Source organism: Crocodylus porosus, unplaced genomic scaffold, assembly GCF_001723895.1.
Source record: "Crocodylus porosus isolate Cpor-Errol unplaced genomic scaffold, CroPor_comp1, whole genome shotgun sequence".
Lineage (NCBI taxonomy): Eukaryota > Metazoa > Chordata > Crocodylia > Crocodylidae > Crocodylus > Crocodylus porosus.
The window spans coordinates 157,649,753-157,676,633 of NW_017728906.1; the positions used below are offsets into that span (position 1 = coordinate 157,649,753).

At 42.8% G+C, this 26,881-nt stretch overlaps 1 protein-coding gene across 1 annotated transcript in view; it reads left to right on the forward strand.

Annotated features, from left to right (window-relative positions):
- Positions 1 to 26,881, forward strand: part of TRPC4 (transient receptor potential cation channel subfamily C member 4) — a 227,405-nt gene that overhangs the window by 139,609 nt on the left and 60,915 nt on the right. The window lies entirely within an intron of this gene.

The following is a 26,881-nucleotide window of genomic DNA, read 5'->3' on the forward strand; positions in this document are numbered from 1 at the left end:
GGACCAGAAGTACTTCCAGTCCACTTCCAGGTTTGCCGTTGAGCATGCAGGCCCCCCCAGTTCCTGTAGAATGCTCCATCTGCCCCACCATTGCAGTGTTCACGAGCCACACCTGGTACCTCAAGGTATGTAGAAAAAATATTTAAAGCTGTGTCTATGTCTGAATCGCTGAGTGTCCAAATCAGCATTGAAACTTCAGATTTGGATTTTGCTGAATCAAACTGGGACAGTGATCCAAATCAACTAATCGAATCACTGTCTCCGATTTGGGCCGAATCCAAATTGAATGTGGCTCATTTGCACACCCCTAATACCTGGGCAGATATAACACCTCAGATTTGTCCTTTGCCTAAAAAAACCTTGGTAGATACAAACAGTTTTGTAGCCATGTATCAATCAGTCAGTATAGCTATGTGAGAGTTTGTTAAAAGAACAGAAAGGGGACAGGCCAATCAGCAGTCTTCATCTCAAAAAAAAAAAATCCTACCAAAACCACTTCTGATAATATGTTTAGTCTATGCATCCCAACACTATAAGAAATGAAATGTGTATGTTTGTGGTTATGTCTCCAAAGTCTCATTTCTGCAGACTCTAAGCCATAGTACTCATGCTCTTTGATAAACATTATGCCAAGCAAGGGCAAATTACTATAAAGCAGGGCATATGTTTGCTTTGTAAATCATTTGGGAGTCTCTGTGTTTATAGATAAGACTCCACAGATTGTTAAATAGCATAAATTATGTAAGTGGCTCATATACTACACATGCTTAAAATCTTGCTCTAATTGAGTACCTACTGCCTAAGTAGTGAAAAGTGTTTGGGTCTGTCAAGAGAAGGTGTAGTGGTTGTCATTTGAAGGATGGCACTTGCCCACAGGTACTACACAGTGGCAGCATCTACATGAGATGCTGTAATGCACAGTAAACGATTCTACTGCGTATTAACATGTCACAGCAAAAAACATGCTAATGCGCAGTAGAATTAGTCTACTGTACATTAAATGTCACAAAAAAACAGTTCACCTTTGCTACTGTGCATAAGTGCAGGCTAATGTGCCTTTATATATGTCATATTAGAGGTACTAACCTTAATGCACAGTAGCAAAGGCACATTAATGAACATGTAAACATGTCCAATGGTGACAGACACCAGAATTATAGAAGGATCAGAACTCAGTGGATAGAAAATTAGTCATCAGATTTTAATTTTTTAAAGCTTTTTCATACATGTCTATAAACTGTGCTGAATAATTTAAAGCCAGCCGCACAATTTTCCAATTTTATTACAATTACAGTTAAACTATTAATAAATAGATACTGAAGTCCTTTAATTCCTGGTACTTATTGTATGTAATTAGCATGGAAAGCACACAAAGAGTACACAGTTTAATAAATTACAGCAGCAACAATGTTGCATTTTCAATTCCTGCCTGGAACATTTGGGTGCACCTGAATCTTTCTTAAGAAATATGTTGTTGGGGCCAACTCAAATAGAAAGAAACATTACTTTTCGTCTGTCAGTAAGAACATCAACAGAATGACACCTGAGTTCTTTGAGAAGAACAGGCTCCAGTTGTCAGTAGTATCTTCTACTTATTCTGAGAATTTGAATGTAAGGAGATCAGTTCTGTTTTCCCATGGGCTCATGTACAGTGATCATCTAAGGAAAGAAAATATTTTCAGTGTTGCTAACATTAAAGTTCAAAAGCTGTGAGGGAGATGTCAAAATACAATGAGTATTAAAATCATAGCATAAAATTGATGATGGTCAAGAAATCATCAGTAGCCATGTTGGTCCAGAAATTGTGTGACAAGCATTCTTTAGAATTGTATCTTTTATGGGACCAACTGGGTCCAGTAGTTGGGATAAAGTTAGACAAGCTTTCGAATGCAAGACTTTCTTCCTTCAATATCTTCCTGAGGAAGAATGTCTTGTCTAGCTTGTCTAACTATCCCAACTACATTGTTGGTCCAATAAAAGATACCACCCTAAGAAATCCTTGCCTCTTACTCTGTTATAATTATATCTTTATTTATTTAAAGTCAAGTGATTTTTTAAAGTCTAATTTCTAATTTTGCCCACTCAGGAGAAGGGATCCTGAAGCCCATTTCTGTGTGCACATGAAAATACAGCTTGAAATCAAAAGAAAATATTCATGAGTGACTGGTGCCTCCTGAACCTGGGGCAGCACCCTCAGCAGCTGCCGACAGCAGCAGCCCTGTCAGGAGGGCACCAGCCCTACCGACAGCATCAGTGTCAGCCGTCAGGGGCAGCATTGGCCCCTTCAAGGGAGGGACACGTGCATCCCCGTACTCCCCCTACCAGTTGCCTATGAAAATGTTCATTATTTAAATGGGACAGATTCCTCTGGAGAGGGATGCTGTCTTCCATCTCCAAACTGTGCAACAATGTTCTTTTTAATTTCCTACTGGTACTTTGCAGAAATTCCCAGTCCTTCCTGCCCAAGGCAGTCTAGCAGTACCTCCTGCCTCCTCCTGTATCCAGTACCATCTGACATTCTGTGACCTAGAACTTGGCAAATAAATTCTCAGAAAAACTGCTTGTGAAAAGAAAAAGAGGCATCGTTCTTTAAATAAATGAGTCATGTTGAATGATACATTCCAGCCTCTACAGCCTTCTGCCCCACTTAAACAGGATACCCTAATATTCCTTCTACTCCTCTTGGGCGTATTGCATGAGCCCCAGCACATTCTAATGACTTCTGGTTTACCTGTATTTTCCTTTTTTCCTGGCATACCCTGATCCTAGTAGACACCAGTGTTTTACAATTCCTCCCACCCTTTAAAATTCCACCCTACAAGTTCTCCCCTCCTTAACTCATTGCAGTTGAATCTCATCCACTCCCTCCTTTCCCTGTATTCCACCATTCTTGTCCCCACTAATGAATTGCTTTTGCCCTCTTATATTTATTTAATTTCTACTAATTTCTTACTTGCTTGGGTACAAATATGCAAATGTGATTGGGATTGTGTTCCCAATCTGACTGCTGCATTACTGTATTACTCATAGGCTTGTGACTTTGGGAAAGTCACAGAAAGATAGATTTACAAGGGAGCTGAAGGTACCATTAGCATTCAGTACATTTCTGCTTTGAATTTGTAGACCGTTATCACTCAGGTTTTGGCCATCTGCTTTTAGACAGTCACATAAACTCTGACAGCACTGAACTACTTGCTTTCTCTTAACTTTTAGCAAGAATAATAAAATAGAGCATTTGCCTGCACGACTGACTTGCAAGGCCAGAACTGGTAGACATTCACAGATCATGTGGAAACCTGCACAGAACATGGCTGGAGGAGCTGCCCAGACTCCTAAGACTAAAAGGAGCTGCACCTTTTACCCAAGAGCTCTGTTGCAGTCTGTGCAAGTGCGCCGGGGCAGTCAAGCCCCGAGACCCGCGGGGCAGAAGGCTCCGCAGCTACCATCTGCCTGCAACCCTGGGAGGCGAGGCGGATGAGCTCCGAGACCTGCGGGGCGGAAGGCGCCGCTGCAACTGCCTACCAGCATCCCCAGGAGGCAGGGCACTTACTCACCTGTTACAGGTGTGAAGAGAAGCCAGCAGACTTAAAGGCAAGCCCGGGACCAAGGAGCGGCGGACCGGAAGTGCCAGTGTGGGAGCAGACCGCCGGCAGAAGCTCAGCGCGGGGAAGATGCTTCGACATGCGGCCATCCCGTACGTTCTGGGGCAAGGGTAAGGCCCCGGAAGGGGCGAGACGACGAGGGCTGTAGACCCTGAAGTTGGTGGTGGAGGCTGTGGTGGTCAGGAACGCCCGACCATGGCGTGATTGCCACGACAGGCAGCTTAACCTTCAGGGCGGCTAGTAGCACCCCAGCATACCCATGCAAGGGAAGAGTTTCTCCAGAGAGGGGAGGATTCTTAGCGGAACGAAAGGAGTTCCCGGGATACAGACTTTGAGGAATTCTACGTGGGCTGGCAGACTATAGAAAGCCGGGATTTGGTGCCCGCGAGTGAACTGAGTGTAACCCTGGACGGGGTGATTTTTGTGGGACTCGGATATCTCAGGCGTTGGCCTGCACTCCCACCCTAAAGGGGGTTGGGGTTTGAGAGACTGACGGCGAACTGTCACGGAGGTCCAGGTGAGGGTGTAGGGGAGGAAGGAGCCCTCAAGGACCACCCCTCTGAGGTGACAGGGGAGTCTCATTTCTGGCCCGGCGCACGCTAGAGAGAATTCACTGAACATAGTAACCATCCAAGTCGTGGCAGGAGGTTCTGGCGTACGCTGCTCCGGGAACGACACACTTCCGGCCAGAGGTGGGTGACCGGATGAGAAAAGACAGTGCCATAATCGGACACGTTCACACAGTCACTCAGGAAAAATGTCAAACACCTGCCCAGACCTAGATGGTCCGCACTGGTCCCCCTCCCATCAGTATATAGGAAAGCAAAATCCTAGTCTTCCCTGTGTCTTAGGATATTTGAACTATATCTTTCACCTTTCAGGGAGAGTTCTTTTAGATTACAAACTAATATTGGGTGGTTTTGTCTTGTCCCTTCCTATTGAAGCTGATCCAGATAGGGGGCAGTTTCTATCTCCATCTGCTTCTGTGAATTTTGGTCCCATTAATTTCTTTATACAGTAGTTCTACGTAGTTAAAAAAATGCATAAGAGAAAACTATCTTTTAAAATGTTTCAGAGAAGCAAAGAAGAATATGTCTTTTGGACGTGTTCATAGGACCAAAAGAAATCACTGTTGTTAGTTAGAGTTTCGTTGAAAAAGCAGCCCATCAAAGTCTATCAATTCAGCCTCTGGGTTTTTTTGAATAAAGGAAGAAAACTGACTGTATGCAAATCTCAAGAAAGGGTTTGTACATTTCTGCCTTGGGTTTTGTATCTGTAGGATGAATTTGGTTTCACTAATATGAGTAAGGAAGACAAAATATAGCTGCATCCTCATCTATGTGGCTTATAATTTTTGGTTTCTTCACTTGTATTTACATAGCGATGAATTTACAGGGACTGACATGATGTGAAATCAGCCTTAGAACTATGCAAGGATAGAATAAGGAAAGGAGAGCACTAAAAACAAGTGTTCTTTAGTCTTGTTTTTCTTTTACTTTTTATAAAGAATTCTCCTCTCAAGACATTTGAAATAAAACAGGCAACAGGAGAAGTGCATGACAAATGACTGTCAGCAAAGGCATGGAACAAGAGCTCTGTTTATTGCATATGTGGTTTTGCTACCAACAAATCGGAAAGTCTGAAGGAAGGAATAGTGGCCGCTTGAGAATGTGCAGTGCTAATCCTTACTTTTATATGCAATAACATCCTATTTTTCAACAGATTCAAAGGGGTAAAAAGTAGGGATAACCCTGTGGGAGAGTGGGGAGAGCACACGGGGTTCCAAGAGCTGGGGATGGGGATGGGTTGCACAGGTTCTGAGATTGGAAGAAAGGGGGATACAGGAGTGCTGCTCATGCCAGGAACTCCAAAACAGCCCCCAGCTGCAGTGTTGCTGCTCCTACCATAGTCTCTGCCCACTTTGGCATTGCTCTGAAAGCAGCAGCAGGAAGCCCATAAGACTGTGTGAAATTTTGGGAGTCATTTTGTTGCAGAGGTGATTTAGCCCATTTTGGTGCCTGAAACACCAATCCAAAATGAAACGGAAGGCTCCAAAACATCTCCAAAATTAAACGAAACTATCCGAAACATTTTGGAAATGTTTTGGATGTTTTGGAAGCGCCCCCTGGAAATAGTCCAGCACAGCCCCACAGCACTCCTTTTGAAGTGCTGGGAGGCTGGGGCCAGGTGGGGGGGTGGGGCCAGACAGGACGGCCATGGGGGCTTCTCCCATAGCTCCCCCCACCCAGGGAGAAGCAGGCACAACCATAGGAGCTGCAGGAGAAGCCCCCATGGCTTTCCTGCCCAGCCCCAGCCTGTTGGAACTCTAAAAAAATAGAAGTGGTGATCAGAGCCTCTGAGGGCTCGTAGCAGAGCCCCTCCATCCAACGCAAGGCAGCGGGGATCACCCCCCTGCGCCTGACACCCACGTGGCACCTGCATCATGCTACACTCGCGCGATGCAACAGCTGCCGTGCAACAGATCCCTGCTGTCCCCAGCTACCCCACACTGTGCATGGGGGGCTCTGCCACAAGTGCCCAGATGCCCCAGTTGCTGCTGTGTCTGGTGAGTGCAGGGCTTTCTTTTAAAAAAAAAGCCCTGCAGTCACCAGATGCAGCTGCAGCAGCAGTGAGTGGGGCCTCTGAGTGAGTGGGGCACAGCACAGGGCAGTGGGGGGCAGCAGGGATTGCCCCCCCCCAACTGGCACCTGCATGGCAGCTGTCACATGGCGTGGGTGCAGTGTGGCTTGGCAGGGTGCTGCGCGCTGTCTGGGAGCTAGAGCTGCCGTGGCTGATCAGTGCTAGATTCCAGGTGACTGCTGGAGCCGCCCCAGCTCCCAGACAGTGTGTGGCGCCCTGCCAAGTCATGCTGCACCCATGCAGTGTGACTGCTGCTGCACAGGTGCCAAGTGTGGGGGGGACATCCCCACTACTCGCCACTGGCCTATGCTGCACGAGCCTTTAGACACCCAATCACTGCTGCTGCCACTAGTGAATATGGGGCTTTTTTTTAAAATGCCAGGAGGATGGGGCTGGGCAGGGGATGGGGCTGAGCAGGGAAGCTGTGGGGGCTTCTCCCATGGCACTCCCCACTGGGGCAGAAGCACACACAGCTGGAGGAGCTGAAGGAGAACCTGTAGCTGCCTGGCTGTGCTTGCCTCTCCCCAACCAATCGGAATCTCCAAAACAACATTGAAACTCTAAAACAGATTCAGACAAATTGAAACAGAACAGTGATCTAAAACACCAAAATGAATCACTGTCCTCCAAAATGGCTGAATCCAAAACCAAAATGAAATATAGCTGTTTCGCACAGTCCTAATGTCCACGTACCAACTGCTGCTATTTTAGAAGCAATGCCCTGGTGCTGCTCTTGCTTCTGGAGCATGGACTTTGTGGGAGTGAAGGACAATTCTGGCCTCCCTCCTAAGTTGGTGTCTGGGGCTGGTTTACCTTTGACCATCCCTAATTTTGGTACTGAACAGATTTCTTCTGTAAGGTGCAACACTGACAAAGTATCCAGATCTTAGCTTGTCTCATCTTACAACTTAGAGTTGCTATTCTGTTTCAAGCTCCCAGTGATGTCACAGGAAGCATTGTACCTAGGGACCTACCAAATTAATGATTTTGTGATTTTTGCAGAGACCGTGAATGTAGTAGGTCCCCCATGAAAAAGTGTGGGTACTGAAAAAGCAAAAAAAAGGCCACCAAGTCTTGGGGGGGGAAGGAAATTAAAACACAGGTGGGAAGCCCTGGCATCCTGAAAACATGAGGGGAGGGAGGAGGGAAAGGGAGGGGAGGGGCATTTTCACACCAGAGCATGGTGTCCCTCCTCCCATGCCTCTGATCAGCTCTATCAATCTCTTGGCGGGGGGGGAGGGACTTTTGGGGGCCCTCAGCCAATCAGAGGAATGGCAACTGGCACCATTCCAGAACTGTGAAATCTGGAAGCAGCCATCATGAATTAGGTAGGTCCCTACCTATCCCATATAGCAGGGCAGTCCAAATTCTGGGCAGCTGTGGGCTTCACTGCCTCATTGCCATCACCAGGAAGCAGCAAGAAGCAGAAGCTGGAGAAAGGAGGGGGAATCCAAAGATACGAGGAGCCCAGGGGGATGTGGCAAGAGGAGCAGGAGCAGATGGAAATGGCCAAGGGAAAGCTGGGGCATGAATAGGAGCCAAAGCATTGTTGACTATGTTCTTTTACACTTCAAGCCATGGAGTGACGTGGTCTGATCATATATGAACCATTTTAAAACCATAATTAGCTCCTGAATAATACTGTAAAATGTGACTGGATCTTAACATTTTGAAAAGAAATCAGGACCCAGGTACTCCAGGTAGTAAATGATTTCTGAAGCACTATTGATTTCAAATTACCTATAGTAATGTGAACTGTCAAACTATCTGATCTACTTTTTTACAGTAATATTATTAGGCAGTCTCGAGAAGAGAAAGGTGCTTTCAATTCTGCCTGCTGTGTAGAAAAGATAATAATATTTAATTACCAGGCTAATGTATTCATTACAATTGGAGACTGTTCTAATAGCTAACCTTAAGGGCTTCATTAGCATCACTTTATGGCTGACAGAAAGGCATGCCTCAGTTATATAAGACTTGGCACTAAACCAAGCTAGAAAAGATTTGTTAGGGAAAAGATTTGATTTAATACCAATAACACGTTTCTGGTCTTGGCCTCTTATTCTCTATCCATTACCAGAATAGAGAAAAATACTGAAAAAAGCCCTGTAGAAAACTTGGAAGAAGACCAGTAGATTTTTCAGTGCTACTTGATCATAGTGTTTATAAACAGTTAAAAATGTATTAACACTTAACACATGAATTGTCAGTCTAGGGCCATCTGTCATTCACCTTTCATGCAAGCCTTTCATTTTGCATTGGTATTTTCTCATTGAACTTATGTTATAAAAACGTTTAAATCAGATTCTGGGGCCTTGCTCCCATGCTTATATACAAACATGCATTTAAGTTCTTGCTGAATCAGGGAGAGAGGCGAAGTTCTGTAAGAGACTTGCAGAGAATGGGGACAGAGGGTTAAGGTGGCTGTTCTAGGAGCTGAAGATGCTCCTGCCACAAGTAAGACAGCCCATAAAGGCCTGCCTTGGTTACAGGAGCCTACTCATGCTGTTGTATGGGCCATGCCACTCTGGAATTTCTTTGACACTTCAGGGTGCAGTTCCCCCATGACTGACAGTCTGCTGGGTAGTTCTTTCCACTGGGCTTTCAAAGGGACCCTTGGAAATCAGCCACCTGGCTTTGTCTGCAGTACCTGCATATAAGGAACTTTCAGGTCTCTAAATGAAACCAGAGCTTTAAGGACTTCTTCATTCCATGCTGCCCTTTTACCTAGAGCACAAAAGACGAGAAAGTGGCAGAAATCTCACTCAGAGTGCTCAACATCTTACAAGATTTTTAGACTCTCATTTATGCATGAACTTTATGAAAATCTATGAGTTTTTGCTTCTGCCTCAAGGGTCTCTGTAAGTTTTTATAATTATGCTTTTGCAATAAGTTTGATCTGAGTGTGACTTCCAGTACTATCAGAAAATTTTGAACATTACAGGGAAACCCTTGCAGTGGAGTGTTGCTGAAGGATCAGTTAGGGAAACAGAAAGTTCAAGATGAATTAATAGCTATGGCTGTGGCAGCTGCCAAAAACACATTGATGCGGAGCTCTTTCGTGGTCATTCTTTCCAAACCTGTTAGCCCATGATGAGCTTATTTAAAGCCAAAGGAAAGATCTCAAAATACAAAAAAAAAAGCTCTTACTTTGTAATCATTTCCTTTCGTATATGTGGCCATATTATCAGATAAAATAACTAAATCAAATGACAGCACCAGTAAGTATCATTTTCATTTCCGTAAAAGTCAATCACTTCTAGGGCTTTTTTATTCTCACTGTAAACATGCATTTCTTTGTTCAGTGCTAAGGGTTGGCAACAATGGCCAGAGAGTGGGAGCATCTATTATTTATGATGACGGATTTTGGGGGATGTAATCATTTTCCCATTATTGTACATAAATGGTCCTTTAAATAAGATCTTGTCAATGTTTATGATTATATTGACTAGTAAGAAGGGTTGCTTTCACAAAACCCCAGAATGTTCTATTGGAGCTTTTACAGCTGGAGCTATGCAATCAAATCTGTTCTCTACCAATAGCTGAAGGCGTTGTGCCTCGGGGTGATGGGTGTTGTGATGAGTGGGCTTAACAGCATGTCATGTACTCCTTTCAGTAGCTGCCTGTGATCAGAGCCCGGCTACACTTTATTCTTCCCAACCATGCTCTTTTTGTATTATGAAAAAGTAGGTATTGCTGGTCTGCCTCTTATGCCTTTACTTCAAGGTATATACCCTTATTCCAGGGTGTATGCACTGGAGAAAGGGTTTTTTTCGGCATCTCTTCCATGTTGTGTACCTGCAGTGATTCAGGCAAAATGTTGTTGTTATTAATATTACAGTAGCCCTCCAGGAATATTTCGTGCTATATGTTGTCTGTTTGTTTGGGACGGAATAATTTATGTAGATTGTTTAAAGGAAGAAACAGTGAAGACGGGTTATCAGTGTGGAATGGAGCAATATAGATAACTCAGCGGAAAAGACTCCTCTTGGCTCCTAAACATGAAACATGGTCACTTAATAATACAGCTAATCAATAAGTTTTTCACCTTCAAACCATTCATTTAAACAGCCCTGTGAGACAGAAAGGCGACAGTTATTATCCCCTATTTTTCAGTTGGAGAAAGGAAACTAAGGTAAAGACTTGCAGTAAATGACTTGTCAAAAGCTACAAAACTCCTCAGTGGGGGAACTAAGGTCTTTCTCTCTTTTCTGTCTTTTATAACAAATGTTCATCCAATTGCTTTTGGTATTTTTGTGGTAATATCAGAGCTTACTGTTAAAAAATGCAGTGACAATACAATATAATAAATTGGCCACAGGCTTAAACAAATTCTGCCAATGCAAAACACATACAGTCATAGCTCAAATCTTTAGCCTTTCTCTTCCCCAAATTCCCAGAGAGAATGTTTCTGAAAGTTAGTAAGTTTTGACTAATTTAGTTCAGAAGAGGAAAACATTTCCAAAATCAAGGAGAGACAGACTTTCCAATATCTTTCTGATTTTTAAACTAAAGATGAATTGTTGCCATATTAGGTTGGCATATCTTGCAAGGCAGGGAGCTCTTCAGCTACTGGGTATGGAGTATTAACTAACTAGTAAATTCCACCAAAAAATATTTTAGATGGACATCAAGTTTATTCAATAAAGCACTGAAAAATCACACAGTTCCAAAGCTAAGAGTGACCTATTTCTGTTCCCCTATGCATATGCAGTACACTATAGTTTTTGTGTGTTGGGTTTTTTCTGTCCCAGTAAGATCACACAGTGAGCAACAGACTATAAAATAAAAGGCTTAACACAGGGGTGTTCAACCCCTAGTCAGTGGTCCAGATCTGACCCTGGGCTCTTTGTCATCTAGCCCATGCAGTTCCCCACAGGTTTGGAAATATGGTATCAGGAGATTGTTGGCACCGCTTCTCCACAGCCAGCATTCTGGACCCATGCCCCAGGCACTATATTCTGGGATCAGACACCCACTGCCAGTGTACTGGGCCAGGCTGGGCAGTGCCAGACCCCAGGACTCAATCCTGACATGCAGAAGGCCAGCAGAAGGTGAGCCAGGTCCCCAGGATCCAACTGTGGCATGCTAATGCAGGAGGGAGAAGTGCCAGGCCCTGGGGACCAATTCTTTACCCCCTTACAATTTCAAATAATATTTGTGAGAGTAATGCTGGAAAGCCCTGTCATCGACTGTCTGGAGTTTGATAGGACCATTGATTCTTTGAATTGGCCAGGCCAGTTCTTGCTCTTTACTCTGGCTGGGAGCCAAACATGTTTTAACTTTTTTCCTTAGCTTCTCTTCTGAGAGTCATTCAATCAATTGATAAAAAACTCATCTTTGTGGAAATTCTCCCATTTTGGAGAACTTCTGGAACTTCTAGCATGATTCCCAAGTGACTGATACATGACATCTCTTCCTTGGGTAAGGGAGACATGTTTCATGACTACAGATGAGAAACAAATTCCTTTTCACAGTTACAATTATCTTCAGTAACTGTGGAACCCAGAAGACCCATAAAATAATTATGAGCCAATTGATAGAAACTAATTTCTATTTTATCAGGAGCCAATAGCCAAAACAGTCTCCTTTTTACTTATCTATTGACCTCAGAGCTACCTAACTGGCACTGTACCACAATAGCACAGGAGAAAAGGAGAACAATGATTTTAAAAGACTTGTCTTTTGCAACATGAAGTTCTGCTGTGTGATTTCCTGTGCTCCAGTGCACAGAAACTTTTGAGGAGCAGAGTTTCTGAATCTCACCTGTGCTCCTTGCATGCCTTTCAAAGACCCATATGCTCAAACTGTATGATATGGGCCACAATTTTACCCTTGAAGAACAGTGTCTCTGGATTTGCATAAAACGAAATAAAGATGGGCACAACTTCCCAGACAAAAGAGTCATGGAGTTGCACAGAATGCCAGATGCAAGATTCAATAAGGAATTCTATAAGGGCATTTTCATAATGGTGACTTAATATCATTCATGTATCCCTTTTCAGCTGGAAAGAGCACTAAGTTCATGACTAGTTGTTCTTTGTAACAGTCATAACCCAAGAACCCTGATATTAATTTTGTCTTCATGCAGTAGCTAGTAATTAACCTGGTCCCTGAACATTTTAACGTTATAACTGTAAGTTTCTTTGTAAAATAGAAAGCAAGGGTAAAACATACAAAACAATGAACCGCTTGAAAAGGCTGTCACATCTATCATGTTCACGTTTATTACATTAGAAAATCAGAACTCTGTGCTATGATTTAATAGCAGAATTACTAAGGGAAGTATGAATTGTGTTATGTGGTTTAATTAAAGCACCTTTGTAATTTTGCTACATTCTCATTTATCCCACATGTATTTAATTCTGTATTCAATCAACCTTCAAATAAGTACTGTGCTTTCCAAAGGCTGGATTCAGAGAGATTGATTTTTGAGGCTGTTGGCAGCTTTGAACAAGCTTCAGGTTTATACAAGCTTAACAGAATCGACAGCCAGTTCTAAAGCAAGTGGAATAGATTGGTTTTCAACATGATTCAGTTGGTAACTCTTGTATGGCTTGGCTGGAACAGCAGGGGTTCAGATACCATAAGAGGAGTTGTATTCATATCCACTTTTAGCACAAGGATGTGGGGCAGCAACTCACACGCTAAGCTGACAGGATGAAAACTAAGCCTCTTCAGCTGCTAAACGATGGGGTGAGAAAAATAGTGGCATAGTAAAAAAATTTACTACATGCTTTCCAAAGCAAGTAAGTAAAAAAGGTTTCCGTTTTAATCAGCTAGACAATAAATACCCAAACAATGGATGAGAACCTACATGAAAAACACCATGGTGAATTCTGAAGTCAAGATCCCACCACTAGCAGAATGCCTGACCTCAAACCACTTTGTTCGGCTTTCTGCTCCCTGCCCTGTACCCCCTGCCTGGTCTGATGCTTTGCTCCCTGCTTCATGCCCTGTGTTCCCTTTCCAATCTGCTGCTCTGCTTTCTCATTCCTGTCCTATCTGCCACTGTTCTGCCTGTCTCCTTCCTTGCCTAATACATGCCACACATGCAGGCTGCCCATACTAATTGTGCACATGTACCACATGTTAGCCACCCCACCCTAGAAAAAGAAGCTGATTTATTTAGGGCCAGGTCTATAAATTAACATAATCATAGAATCATAGAAGTAGGGTTGGAAGGGACCTTGTAGATCCTCAAGTCCGACCCCCTGCCTGGGCAGGAGAGAAAACTGGGCTCAAATGATTCCAGCCAGGTAGGCATCAAGCCTCCTCTTAAAGACCCCCAGGGTAGGAGCCAGCACCGCTTCCCTTGGAAGTTGGTTCCAGATCCTAGCCGCCCTGACTGTGAAGTAGTTCTTACGGATGTCTAATCTAAACCTACTCTCCAACAACTTGTGGCCGTTATTCCTTGTTATGCCAGGGGGCGCTAGGGGAAACAAGGTCTCTCCCCAAACCCTTCTGGTCCCCCCTAGTGAGTTTATAGACTGTCACCAGGTCCCCCCTCAGCCTTCACTTGTGAAGGCTGAACAGGTTCAGATCCCACAGTTTCTCATTGTAGTCCCTGGATCATGCGGGTGACCCTCCTCTGGACCCTCTCAATGTTGTCCACATCCCTCCTAAAGTGGGGCGCACAGAACTGGACACAGTACTCCAGCTATGGGCTGACCAGTGTTGCATAGAGGGGGAGGATCAGCTCCTTGGCCCTGCTTGAGATGCACCTGAGATGCACAACAAGGTCCAGTTAGCCCTGCCAACCATAACCTCACATTGTCGGCCCGTGTTCATCTTGGAGTCAATAATGACTCCAAGATCCCTTTCTGTCTCTGTGCTTTCAAGAAGGGAGTTTCCCATCTTATAAGTATGCCGCTGGTTACTACTGCCCAAGTGCAGCACCTTGCACTTGTCAGTATTGAAACACATCCTGTTTTTGTTAGCTCACCTCTGTAACCTATCCAGGTCTTGCTGCAGTCTTTCCCTCCCTACTAGCATGCTCACCTCACCCTAAATTTGGGTATCACCAGCAAATTTAAATAGGTTGCTTTTCACCCCATCGTCCAAATCACTGATAAAGAAATTGAACAGCGTGGGCCCAAAGACCAAGCCCTGGGAGACTCCGCTGCCCACTTCTCCCCAGGTCGAATGTGACCCATCCACCACCACCCTCTGAGTGCAACCCTTCAGCCAATCTCCAATCCAGCTGACTGTGTAGGCATCAATACCACAGTCACCTAGTTTTTTAATGAGGATGGGGTGGGAGACGGTGTCAAAGGCCTTGCTAAAGTTCAGAAAGACTACGTCCACGGCAACACCTGCATCCAATCCTTTTGTGACCTAATCATAAAAGGTAATCAGGTTGGTCTGACATGACCTGCCCCTAATGAAACCATACTGGTTGCCCTTGAGCATCATCCCTGAGGCCGGCCCATCGCAGATGTGCTCCATGATGATCTTCTCAAAGAGTTTCCCTAGGATTGAGGTAAGACTGACGGGCCTATAGTTGCCCAGGTCCTCCCTCCTCCCTTTTTTTAAAGATGGGGATCACATTGGCTATCTTCCAATCATCTGGCAGCTGGCCCAAGCACCATGAGCACTCGTAAAGCCATGCCAAGGGCCCTGAAATAACCCCTGCTAGCTCCCTCAACACCCTGGGTTGGAGAGCATCTGCACCTGCTGATTTGAACACGTCCAGCCCCTCCAGAAGCTCTCTAACCCGGTCCTCCTCAACCTGAGCTCTGGAGGCGTTCCCCTCGAGTCTGTCTTGCATCACAGTGGGGAAGTCCCGGTCCCTGCACAAGAAAATGGTGGTGAAGAATTGGTTAAAGAGACCTGCTTTCTCCTCTGGTGCAACCACCAGATTGCCCAGAGGATCTTGCAGGGGCCCCACATTTCCCAGTGCTTTCTTCATCCCCCCTATATATTTGAAAAAGGACTTTTTATTATCTTTGATTTTGGACGCAAGCCCTAGCTCTTTGTCCATCTTAGCTTTCCTGACAGCCCCCCTACAGGCCTGAGCAGAGGAGGTATGCTCCTCTTTGGAGATAGCACCCCCCTTCCACCGGTTGCCTTTTTGGCAATCAGGCATTCCTGTACACCCTTGGTGAGCCAGGGGGGCTTTTGGGCACTCCTGCCCCCCTTGCTTTTTGTTGGGATGGTCACCCCTTGGGCCCTGAGTATCGTCTCCTTAAGGAACCACCACTCATCTTGGGCACTGAGCTCCCCCACTCTCATGAAGCCCAGCGCCTCTCCCACTAATCTCAACTCGTTGAAGTTGGCCCTCTTGAAGTCTAGGGCTACCGCCTTGCTGCTGGCCCTTGACACCCTGCACTGGACAGTAAACTCCAGCAAGCGATGATTGCTATCACGCAGGTGGTCAAGGACCTGGAGGCCCCTTACCAGGTCATTGTCACCTGTGGCCAGGACCAGGTCCAACAGGGCATTTCCTCTGGTGGGACTGTGCACCTCCTGAATTAAGTGGAGGTCCTGTATCTTGGCCAGGAACCTTCTGGAACCGTCCGACGTGGCTGACTGTTCCTCCCAGCAGCTGTCCAGGTAATTTAAATCTCCCCTGACAACTACATCCTTTGCCTTAAGTGCCTCTTCAAACAGGCCTGAAAATTCCCGGTCCAGCTCCTCCCCTTGGCTGGGGGGTCCCTCTCCCCACAGCCCCCTTGTATCTTGACCCAGAGAACTTCAGCTTGCCCCTCTGACCGCATTCTGCTGGCAGAGGATGTGTATTGCTCCTTAACATAGAGCACCACACCCCCACCTTTCCTTTCTTCTCTGTCCTGCCTGTAAAGCCTATAGCCCCTAATGCTAACTGCCCAGTCATGGGATGAATTCCACCAAGTTTCTGTAAGCCCTATTATGTCTGGGTCTGAACTGGCTATTCTGAGGCCGAGTTCCTCCTGTTTATTCCCCATACTATGAGCATTGGTATATAGGCATTTAAGGCCTTGCCTAGCTGCGTGAGCCACCCCCCGATTTGGGAGACTGTTTGGACCCCTGTTTCTTACCTGGGCGCTCTTTGCATTTGTCACCTGTCTTGCTTGGGTGTTGTCGCCTCATCTTCCTGCGGCCCCCTCCCCCAGCAATGCTAGTTTAAAGCTCGCTGTATGAGATCAGCCAACCTGGAAGAGAAGACACACTTGCCTTTAGGAGAGAGGTGAAGCCCATCCCACCCCAGCAAGTCCCCTGCCCGAAAGCATGGGTCATTATCAAGGAACCCAAGACCTGCCTGGCGGCACCAACTGCATAAGCACCAGTTGACCTCGCCAATGCAGGTATCATGTCATTGTCCCCACCTACTCACTGGAAGAAGAGAGGAGAATACCACCTGCGCCCCCGTCTCCTTAAGCTTGTCCCCCAGAGCCTTGAAATCCTTCATAATGTGGTTAGGGTTGACCCGGCCGTGTCATTCATCCCCACATGGACGACAACCATGGGGTACTGGTCTTGAGGTCGGATGTAGGCCGGGATCCTCTCCATGATGTCTCTAACTTGAGCCTCAGGCATGAAGCAGACCTCTCATGTCATGGGGTCAGGCCAACAGATGGGACCTTCCAGTCCTCGTAGGATGGAGTGTCCGTTGACAAGGACCCGGGTTTCTTCCTGCTGGTGTTCGCTCTCTGCCCATTCTTTATCATGTGGGGAGTGGCATCATCCTTGCCAGAGGCAATTTTACTTTCTCCATCACAGCTGCCAGGGCATTGAATCTGTTCCCCAGGTGCTGAGCATAAGTAGGGATATGCTCAGCATAGTCTTACTTAATTTTTAGATGCTCAGCTCCCAGAGTGGAACTCATACCAAATCAGGTGCCTACATTTTTCCTATGCAGTTGATGGAGAAAGACACCTAGGACTGGGACTCACAACAGCCAGCAGACTGAGCTGAAGGATGGTTAAGAAAGCTAATATAATTGCTGACATGGCATATCTCTCTCTAAATTAGCACATTTCCTGAAATCAGCGAACTTAGACTCTTATACTCCTCCCTAGTCATTTGTCCAAGTTTCCACTTCTTGTAAGCTTCCCTTTGTGTTTTAGTTCATTGAAGATTTCCCTGCTAAGCCAAACCAAGCTAAGCCAAGCTGGTCTTCTGCCATGCTTGCTAGTCTTCCTGTGTATTGGGATGGTTCATTCCTGATCCCTCAGTAAGGTTTCTTTAAAGTATAGTCAGCCCTCCTGCACTCCCTTCCCCCTCAGACTGGCCTCCCAGAGAATCCAGTACAACAATTCCCTGAGTAAGTCAAAGTCTGCTTTTCTGAAGTCCAGGGTCCTTAGGCTGCTGCTGTCCTTTCTTCCTTTCCTCAGGATCCTTAGTTCAGTTATCTCAGGTGTGGGCAATTATTTCGGGTAGAGGGCCACTTACTGAGTTTTGGCAAGCCATCAAGGGCTGCATGACAGGCAAGTAGGGTCAGATAAATATTAATTTTCTAAATTTTTTAGGAGCCCTGTGGGCCAGATACAAAGGCCTGGAGGGCCGCATCCGGCCCCGAGCCACATTTTGCCCCCCTGAGTTATCTCATGGTTGCTGCTGCACCAGTTACAATCCATTTGTATATTCCCCACTAATTCTTCCCTGTTTATGAGCAGCAGGTCAAAAAGAGCATGGCTCAAGGTTGGACTTTCCCACCCTTACACCGGGAAGTTGTCCCCAACACTCTCCAAAAAATGGATGGAGAAAGCAGCACAGCGTACACAAGAGGAGAATGCATTGGGAGGTATGAGGCTTAGTCCTCCCTAGAGATGCTCTGGCTGCCAGACTGGGGAGCACCAAGAATTGAGCCAAATTTAGGCACAGATAAGTTGCATTAGTGCACATCCATTGATGTACACTGTGCTAACATGCATTAGTACATCGGTACATGCACTAATGCAACTTAGCTATTCGCACCTAAATTTGATACGTGCTTTATGTAGCCTAAAATCACCATTGTTAAGGCACATTAAGGGTGCACCCATGTAGACATGCACCCTTAGTGTGCCTTAAACATGTCAATTTTAATTTAAGCCCTCTTAAAAGAGGCACATGTAGATGCGCCCTTTGAATCCTAATCCTGATCTGTAAAGGGCTTGCTCTCCCTCCCAGCTTGGTATCAGCTACAAATTTAGTAAGTGTCACTCAAGTTCCATCCTCCAAGTCATTAATGAAGATTAAACAGTACTGGAGCCAGCATGCCCCACTAGGAAGCCACACTTGAAACCTTCTTCCAGTTTTACTTTTGGGCAATGATGAATATTGTTGGGGCAAAATTATCCAGACATATACCTTATAGTGTCTTAATTTATTCTGAATTTCCTTAATTTGAATGTGTGGGAAACTAAAATCAGCAGGTGCCTATACATATGCTCCTACACATTCCAATTAGAATTCAGTGGAACAGATTAATTAATCAAGTCTGCTCCGCATTTTCATTAAAGCACTCTAACATCACAGTGCCACCACAGTGTCATGTGTATAAGCCCCTTCAGGTTTAAAAATGGTTGCTGGGGTCCTTTAACTAAAGTTTGTTGAATGAGCTTGAGTTAAAGCATCTTACAGCCATTTTTAAATGTGTGGGGGCTTAATACACCAGTTGTCTTTCCTGCCTGGTGCAGGGGGCTGGACCCGATCATCTTCCGAGGTCCCTTCTAACCTCACAATCTATGAATCCTCTTTTGAACCCCCCTTCAGGTAGTTGAAGCCTACTGTTAAATCTCCTCTCATCTCCTCTTCTCTAGATTAAATAAGCCCAGTTTCCCAGGTCTCTTTCCTGTCACCATAAGCACTTTAAGTTTAGGCATTTGTAAATAGTTGTAGACATGTCCAAAATGACCCTCATCAATTAGAAAAATTATCTGAATTGAGCTGGATGGAATTAAAAAATGTTAAGTATAAAGTACAAGGCAAGGTAAATGTGTACCTTATAGAGTAACTAAATGAGAGAGATATATGGCATAAGATTTTATGAGGTGGAGCTCACTAGGACAGATGAGGAAAGGTAAACAGCTTTATTCTTTTGTTAGTTCTGTGTCTTAGCTTCCTGGTTCTTTGAAGAGGCAACAGTGGGAATTATTTTATTATTCTTTCCATCCTCTTATCCAATAGTATATTTTGGGGAAGGTATTAAACTGAGCAACATATTTAATTGCACAAATTTCTGAGGACTGCTTTGGGAGTAGGAGAGTTGAACTGACAGAGCACTAAGTAAATATTTTGACTGCTGTGTTATTTCCCTGTACATGAGACACAGATAATCATAGTACAAATGTTTGGAAGTGTTTAAATAGTTGCATGCATTTGGCAATAATATGTTTCAATGATATGAAGCAGACAAGCTCTGTTTCTTATCAAATGGAATATCTGCTCATAAAAAAGAACTTGGCAATACCTGCTTTATTTTAAAAAAGGCAAGAAAACCTAAAATCAATAGATTCAATTGCTTTGAAATTTATTAAGAATTAGTTTTCTATGGAAGAGTCTGTTTATAATAATCCCACTGCATCCATAGTAGAAATATCCTGATTTGTGGTGTATAAAAGCACAGCTACTTGATACTGGTAAATCAGGGACAGCAGCTCTTTCAGGTTATCCAGTGTAGCCTGGTCTCTGAAGCTAACAGTAATTTAGTTCATACTCTACTATCCATGCAGTTACTAAGAATTTTTAATTTATTAATCAATTGTTTTTGAACTAAAGTAAGTCTAGGCCTCAAAGCTTCCAAAAATAAACTGTAAGAACTACAAGTGCATGCTAATTGTGTTGCACTGCTCAGTTTATTCACTCATCTATTGGTCTGTTCAACTGAATCTCTTTTCTCCAAAACTGGGAAGTCTAATTAGAATGCTAATGCATTACTTGCTAAGATCTATGCTTTGCTTTCCACTTCTATTATTTTCTTAGACGTTACAGTAGAATGCCAAACAATCATTCCCCAATCAACTGCATGTCCAATCAATTTCAAGTTGTTTCTGCCATATAATTTCTTTCCATTTAACCACTCAGAATGGAGAGAGGGGACTCTAACTTTGAACCATTTTAAAAGGGTAGGTGGAGCTGCCTCTAGGGAGCTCACTTTAGTGTTAGACTGAAACCATTACCTCTGTAGGCTCCTGTAGCAGGAACAAAGGAGCAAAATCACTATAAATTTAACCCTGAAGGACATTATTGCAATATTGTTGACGTGCCCGTATTGCCACAGTAACATGCAGTGGTAACAGTCACATCATACAGATACTGATTACCTGCATGTTCTCCTAACTACACTGGGGTTGGATCCAATTAGTATGGTTGCTCAGTGTTCTACTGTAATTAGAATCTCTGCAATTATAGATAAGATTTACTGAATCTTACTTAATTGCCTTACTTTATAGCTGTTTAGAGTTTGCTGTGTGCTGACTAATTTCACAGAACGATAGCAGTGCATTAAATGAATGTGTACTTGAACTGAGATGACAAAAAGGGAGAATTATTTGTAGCATCATCATTTGTGTAATGTTGTTTACCATTATTATCTTTAATTTCACTTTTTAAAGTTTTCCCTTTTGAAATTGCCTTTTCAGTTGTTTCCCTTATCTTGACATGTCATAAATAACATTGTATACCTATATTAAAAGTCCCTAAATTATATTCTGATCTGAGTTCTATGTACATTTTGCTTGTCTTATTGATATCAAAATATGGTCCATAGCTTTTAGAAAGGAAAATGTCAGTGGACAGGAAATGGTACTTGAGTGAAGAAGGCGGATGAAACAAGTCACCTTGATGAATAATGATTTTCTCTTCACAAGTAATTAACACACATATTAATTGCATTATTTTGCTATAGTTCCACTCATCTCTCTCTTGTTTTACACTGATAGCATCATCATCCTGTCCTTAAAAATTCAGTCGTAAAGATCTGCTTCCTTACTCATCAGTCCAACTGCTCTCTCTCATTTCCATTTTCCCCACTGTATCAAACTTCATGTCATTGCTTCTCAGTACAACTCTTTCCCCTCTACATACCCAGTTTCATATTTCCTCTGCCCAAACTACTGTTCAAGCCAGTAGACTGGCATTTGTGGAATTGTGTTTAGTCCCATGCGAAGGAGACTTTTTTCACATAACAAGACTCAGCAGCTTTGAGATTTCTGGTTAGAACAGTTTGGGTTCTCCCCAAAACATGCAATTATATCTTTAAAACTTCTAGAATCTTTTTGTGAATGCTTTAGAAATTAAATACAAAACCTCACTGAAATGGATTCTTTTATACCAGTGATTGCAATAGAAGTTTTAAAACATCATCAAATTTCAATGCACCCTTTTGGCACTAAGGTAAATATGTTACAAGTGAAAACCAAAGGAGAGTTTGTCTCATAGTATTTCATAAAGAAATCAGAGTGAACCAGTCATCAGTCATTTCACTTCCGGGCCTACACCCTCTTCTTCCTTACACCTACCAGAGAATACCATATTATTAGAAACAAGACTTTCCATACAGCTGTACTGTATATCTGTACAGCTTCTACTGCAGTGGGTGTCTAATTGTGTGGGTGTGTGTGTGTGTACATACACACGCACACACACGCACATAAAAACATTACTACTAAAAATCTTTTGCAGTCTACATTTATACTATCCAGTCACAAAATCTATCAAGTAGTTAAGTCTCATAGAAAGCATATCATGAAAGAGGCAAGGATTTCTTAGGGTGATATCTTGTACTGCACTATGTCGATGGGATACAGTTAGAAAAGATTTTGAGTGCAAGTCATTCTTTCTGAGGTCTCATATCACAGGGAGCAAAGCACAGCATAGTGAAAAACAGCAGAGGGAGGGGGTGAGAGAAATTGCCAGGGGCAGCAGGCATACAGGGTGCTTACAGATATGCAGGCAGCCTGTTGGGGAGGGGCTCTAATTTATGGTGCTTTACACAAGGTGCGATGAGTTAGAGTACCAATGAACCCAACAGACCCTGTTGGGTGGGAAGGCTCAAGCCTGCGTGCACTGGACCTGGCCAGCAAGCAGGGGGACTCCAGCAGCTCCCCAGGAGGCTGCCAGAGTGCCTTTCTCCCCACTCCCACTATCCCCCATCCCCCACTTCCTCCCACCCTGTGTAGCCATGTTCCCAAGTTTGCCTTTGAAAGGTGTTAGTAGGTTTGTTTTGAGCATGAGGATACTGAGATCCAATATGCAATATGTTGTTGCAATCTGTCTACTTCATGTTTTTAAGGTATTTCAGGCAGAGAGCTGTGCCTACATGGTGTGCAATGTTAGTGTATAGTCTGGTTGCACGAATGGTCTTCTCAGGGAGATAGCTGATGTTCTGTGGAAGAAGTCTGTTGTCGTGTACAAAACTTGCTCTTTTAGTGACAAGTGGTTTTAGGATTGTTTCTATGAATCTTGATAGCTCTTCAGTGAGGGTCCCACAACTGGATATGATAGCTCTGTCAGGGTTACCTTGTTTGTAGATCTTTGGGAGCGTATTCCTGGTATGGGAGAGTGGGGAATAAGTGGAAGTAGCTTTTCCTAAACCTGGTATGGGAAATATTTGATTACATCTTCCAGTTTCAGAGCAAATTCTTCTGCAGGGTATTCCCCAAGTTCTTTATAGTATTCAGTGTTGGACACTTGTCTGTTGGCTTCATTGATATAGTCTTGATGGTTGAGGATACCTATAGCTCCACCTTTGACTGATGGTTTCATCACTATTTTGTTGTTGGATCTTAGTGACGATGTGGCTTTGTCTCTTTCCTCTCTACATAACACTTTTAAAAGGCAAACTTGGGAAGAAAAATTCATAATCTGGCTGGACACTAAAAAACAAAGACTAAACATATAGGCACTTTGTATTTTAAACAACAACTGAATTATTTCTAGACAGGAAAGGGAGAATGACCCTCCTCCCTTTTGATAGGCCTTGATCTCTCCATAATCAGCTTCTTTTCTTCTGCTAATCCCCTGGAAAATGTTCTCATTCCCTTCCTTCTGGTGTTTTTTTATGCTATACCTGGCTCCCTGGCATACACATACTTTTTCGTTCCATGATGTGCTAGAGATCTGGCACTTCTGAACAGACTCAATTAATCAAGTCTGCTCCGCACGTGAGCTGACACGCACTGCGCTGCACCACATACAGTTGTATAAGTGGTGAAATGTGTTTCAGCGCACAGAAAATAATGGCAGTGAGCTTTTGAACTAAGCACCTTCAAGGTGTTCTAATTCAAAAGCGCACCGCCGCCATTTTCTCAGCACTGATGCACATTTTGCCGCTTATACAACTGCAAGCATCACTGTGCCAGGCGCCTTTCAGAGCACCTGGTGCTGTTGTGCTTGCGCGTGTAAAAATGCTCCCTGTGATCAGAGACCTGAGGAAGAATATCTTGCATTTGAAAGCTTGTTTAACTTTAGCTCACCTACATAGTTGGTCCAAAAAAAGATATCACCCTAAGAAATCCTTTCCTCTTGCTTAATTTTTGGACCATGATGGCTACAACATCATTATTATATACTGGAAAGTATATCAGAAATTTGCCATATTTTCAAATAATGCTTTTATAAATGAAGTTATCAAGGGCAAATCTCAAACATTTGTCTACAAGTGATTAACAATTACTAAAGTTGTAAAGTAAACACTTTAGGATGGCGCAGGTCATCTTTATAGCTGAGAGAATTGGGCAGTGCAAAGAAAATGATGTAGTGAAGAACAAGATTTATTGTTGCATCAGGAAATTATTCACCAGCCATGCCAATACTGTTATTAGATAAAACCACAGCCTGAAACTGGAGGTCTGGACCTTTCAAAAATGTAATATATCATGTGTACAAACTGCTTTATGGCTTCTGTTATATATTTCTGCCTGTGTTGTGCACTGCTACAACCTCTTTTCTATGTCTACAGCTCATCTAATAGGTTTGTGGCCTTTTTATGTATGTTATGGTACATACTATTTTTCTTGTCTCATGTTTTTACGTTGACTAGATTTTTTTTAAGTATATTACTTGCTATCTCATTGCTATGTGCATATAGAATAAATTGGTGTTTGGCATTTACTGGAGCACTTCTAGGTCATTGTTTTTGATTTTCATTTGCTCATAAACCAAGCAGATAAGGAAAAGATAAATGGGAGAGACATGCTGTTTTCATTTTAAATTTGTGTTTAAATTATAGAAGGTTCTTGATGTTAATTGTTTTTTAGAGAATTCGATTTGGTTTCCATCATCTTGTGAAAGATACTTTAATTACAATGCCTCAGTACAAATAGCTCAGTGATTAAATCCAAACCTGCCCCATAAAGAGACTTTTCAGAGAATATCAATCCCAATTTCAAGGATAATATTCTCATGTAAAACTGCCTGTCCAGTTCTCTTGGAACGTACTGCTGAGCTGAAGCAGACTTATGCAGGTCCTTGGTAATAAAACTAGCATTTTTGCCTTGTGCAAAAAATGTTTTTTACTATTAAAAAAAAAAAAGATCAACTACCAAAACCTGTTCCCCTTTTAAGGCACTTGAATAAATTAGGTACCTGACTGAAATCCTATTTCATTACGCTAGTGTTCCTGCAAAACCATGTATTTCAGGAGTCAAAGGGGAGAGGTAAACATTTTACCCCCACACACTCTAAATCCCAAAGAACCTCATAGTTAACATGCTTCATTGTTAGTTCAATATTTTATATTTCACGTTAATAGTTTTAGTCCTCTTTGACTAGGTACAGACATTCAAAAAGTCCAGGACAGAATAGATCTCAGTTACACAGTTTTTTCTGTAAGATTGTTTAGATCAGTCAGCCTGGATGTTTCAGGCTATTGTTCTTTCCTGGCTCTACAGAACAGCATGAAGGGGAAAAGAAGCAGAGCTAAGCAGCAACACTTAACATAATTCCTACAGGTTTTGCAAGCTACCTACCAGTGCCAATCTAAATCTGGCCAAAGTTAGAAAAGTTGATATTTGGAGAGTGCCTAAAACCTACTATTTCCCCAGATCATTCAGCACTACCATATTCAGCACAACCACTGCTCTTCTCAGTTACCCACCTCTGACAAGCCCAGAGACACTTATTTCCATCTGAAATCACAAACCATGCAGAGAAGACTGACCCTTTCACCAGATTCCTTGCATCCACTATGGGAGGTCTGAAGGGTGAGAGAAACAAACCGAGGGAAAAAAAACGACAGAACTAATGAACTTTTAGGATGTGAGATGGACATTGCACTGACAGTTATTTTGATGAAAAATGCAGCATAGAAGAGTCAGATTCTGGGGTGGGGGAGATATATTGAGGGACTAGAAAATGTATTTTGAGATGAGGTGGAAACATTTTGAGGGAGACCCTTGTTAAAAGTCTGGCAACACAACACTTTGAAACCATCTGCTCTAATTGCATATGGTATCGTTTGTAGGCACATCTATCTTGAGATAAACGTCCTGAAACCTTTAAAGCTTGTATTTTTCCTAATAAATGCGACAGAGAACATTGTGTATTGTTTTCCTTTATAGGTCCTTTAAAGATACTTTTACTCAACAATCTTTTCTTTTTCTTTTCACCTCTCTCCAAAAGTAAACAATTAGCTGTCACAGGATTGATGTCAGAGCAGGTATATGGTAAGAAGGTATCTTTCACATGGAGTTCTACTGGCATACACCAGGCTGGAATTCGGCCCTGGGAGTTTGTACTCTTTCATTTTTTAATAATGATGCCCAGATATACACAGAAAGATACACATTAATGTTTTACTTGGTGCCAAATTCTGTCTACATTGAGTAATATTTTCCTGTGCCAGTAGTCCCAGTGATTTTCAGAGACTGAGAAGTGAATTACTACTCATGATGATTACATTACATTACACTACTCAACATGATAATTATGAGTGTGATTATATTATCAAAAGTACACTAAACTAATAATTACTCAACACAAATGTGATTAGAATTCCAAGGTAACTAAAATTTGAGTGATATTTTTTAATTCCCTAAACTGAACAGAAGAAACAAAATAGAAAATTATTTGTGCTTGACTCTATTATGTATTAATCTAGTGTGTGTGTGTGTGTGTGTGTGTGATGTGATGTGATGTGAAAATAAACATGTTTATTTTTTCTCCTTTACTCTATTTGATTCCAATTTTATTGTATCTGCTCATTTTGGTTGTATTATATGTTTAATATATGCCTCCCATTCTCAGATGTAATAGCCTGGAGAAGCCTGAAATATACCACAAACTTTCTTGAGAAAATAAAAGTCAGTATATAGATATTTACTACTAAATATTTACTATCTATATACTGTACTATATGGAAAAAAAGAAATATAAACATATTCTTTTAAGGTTAGTTTTAAGAGGAAAATATCATTATATAGAAATGAAAATAGGTGATAGGAGTCTATACTGTAAACATTTGTAAAGATAGAAATGAAACAAAGAAAAGGTTTGAGGGAAAGAAACATTAGAGCATATTAGCTTTTTTCATTTGTTCTGCAAGACCTTTGCAGAAATATCAAATAGAAATATCAAAAAGCTAGAGCTGTCTTAGAAAATTATCTAAGAACAGTTCATTTTTGGATGATAGATTTCAGTTTTACTGCACAAAGATCTTATATTATAATCCTATAACCCACAACAGCATTATATGTGTCTATAGCAAGCAACTTTTATCTAATGTTCTTTGAGTT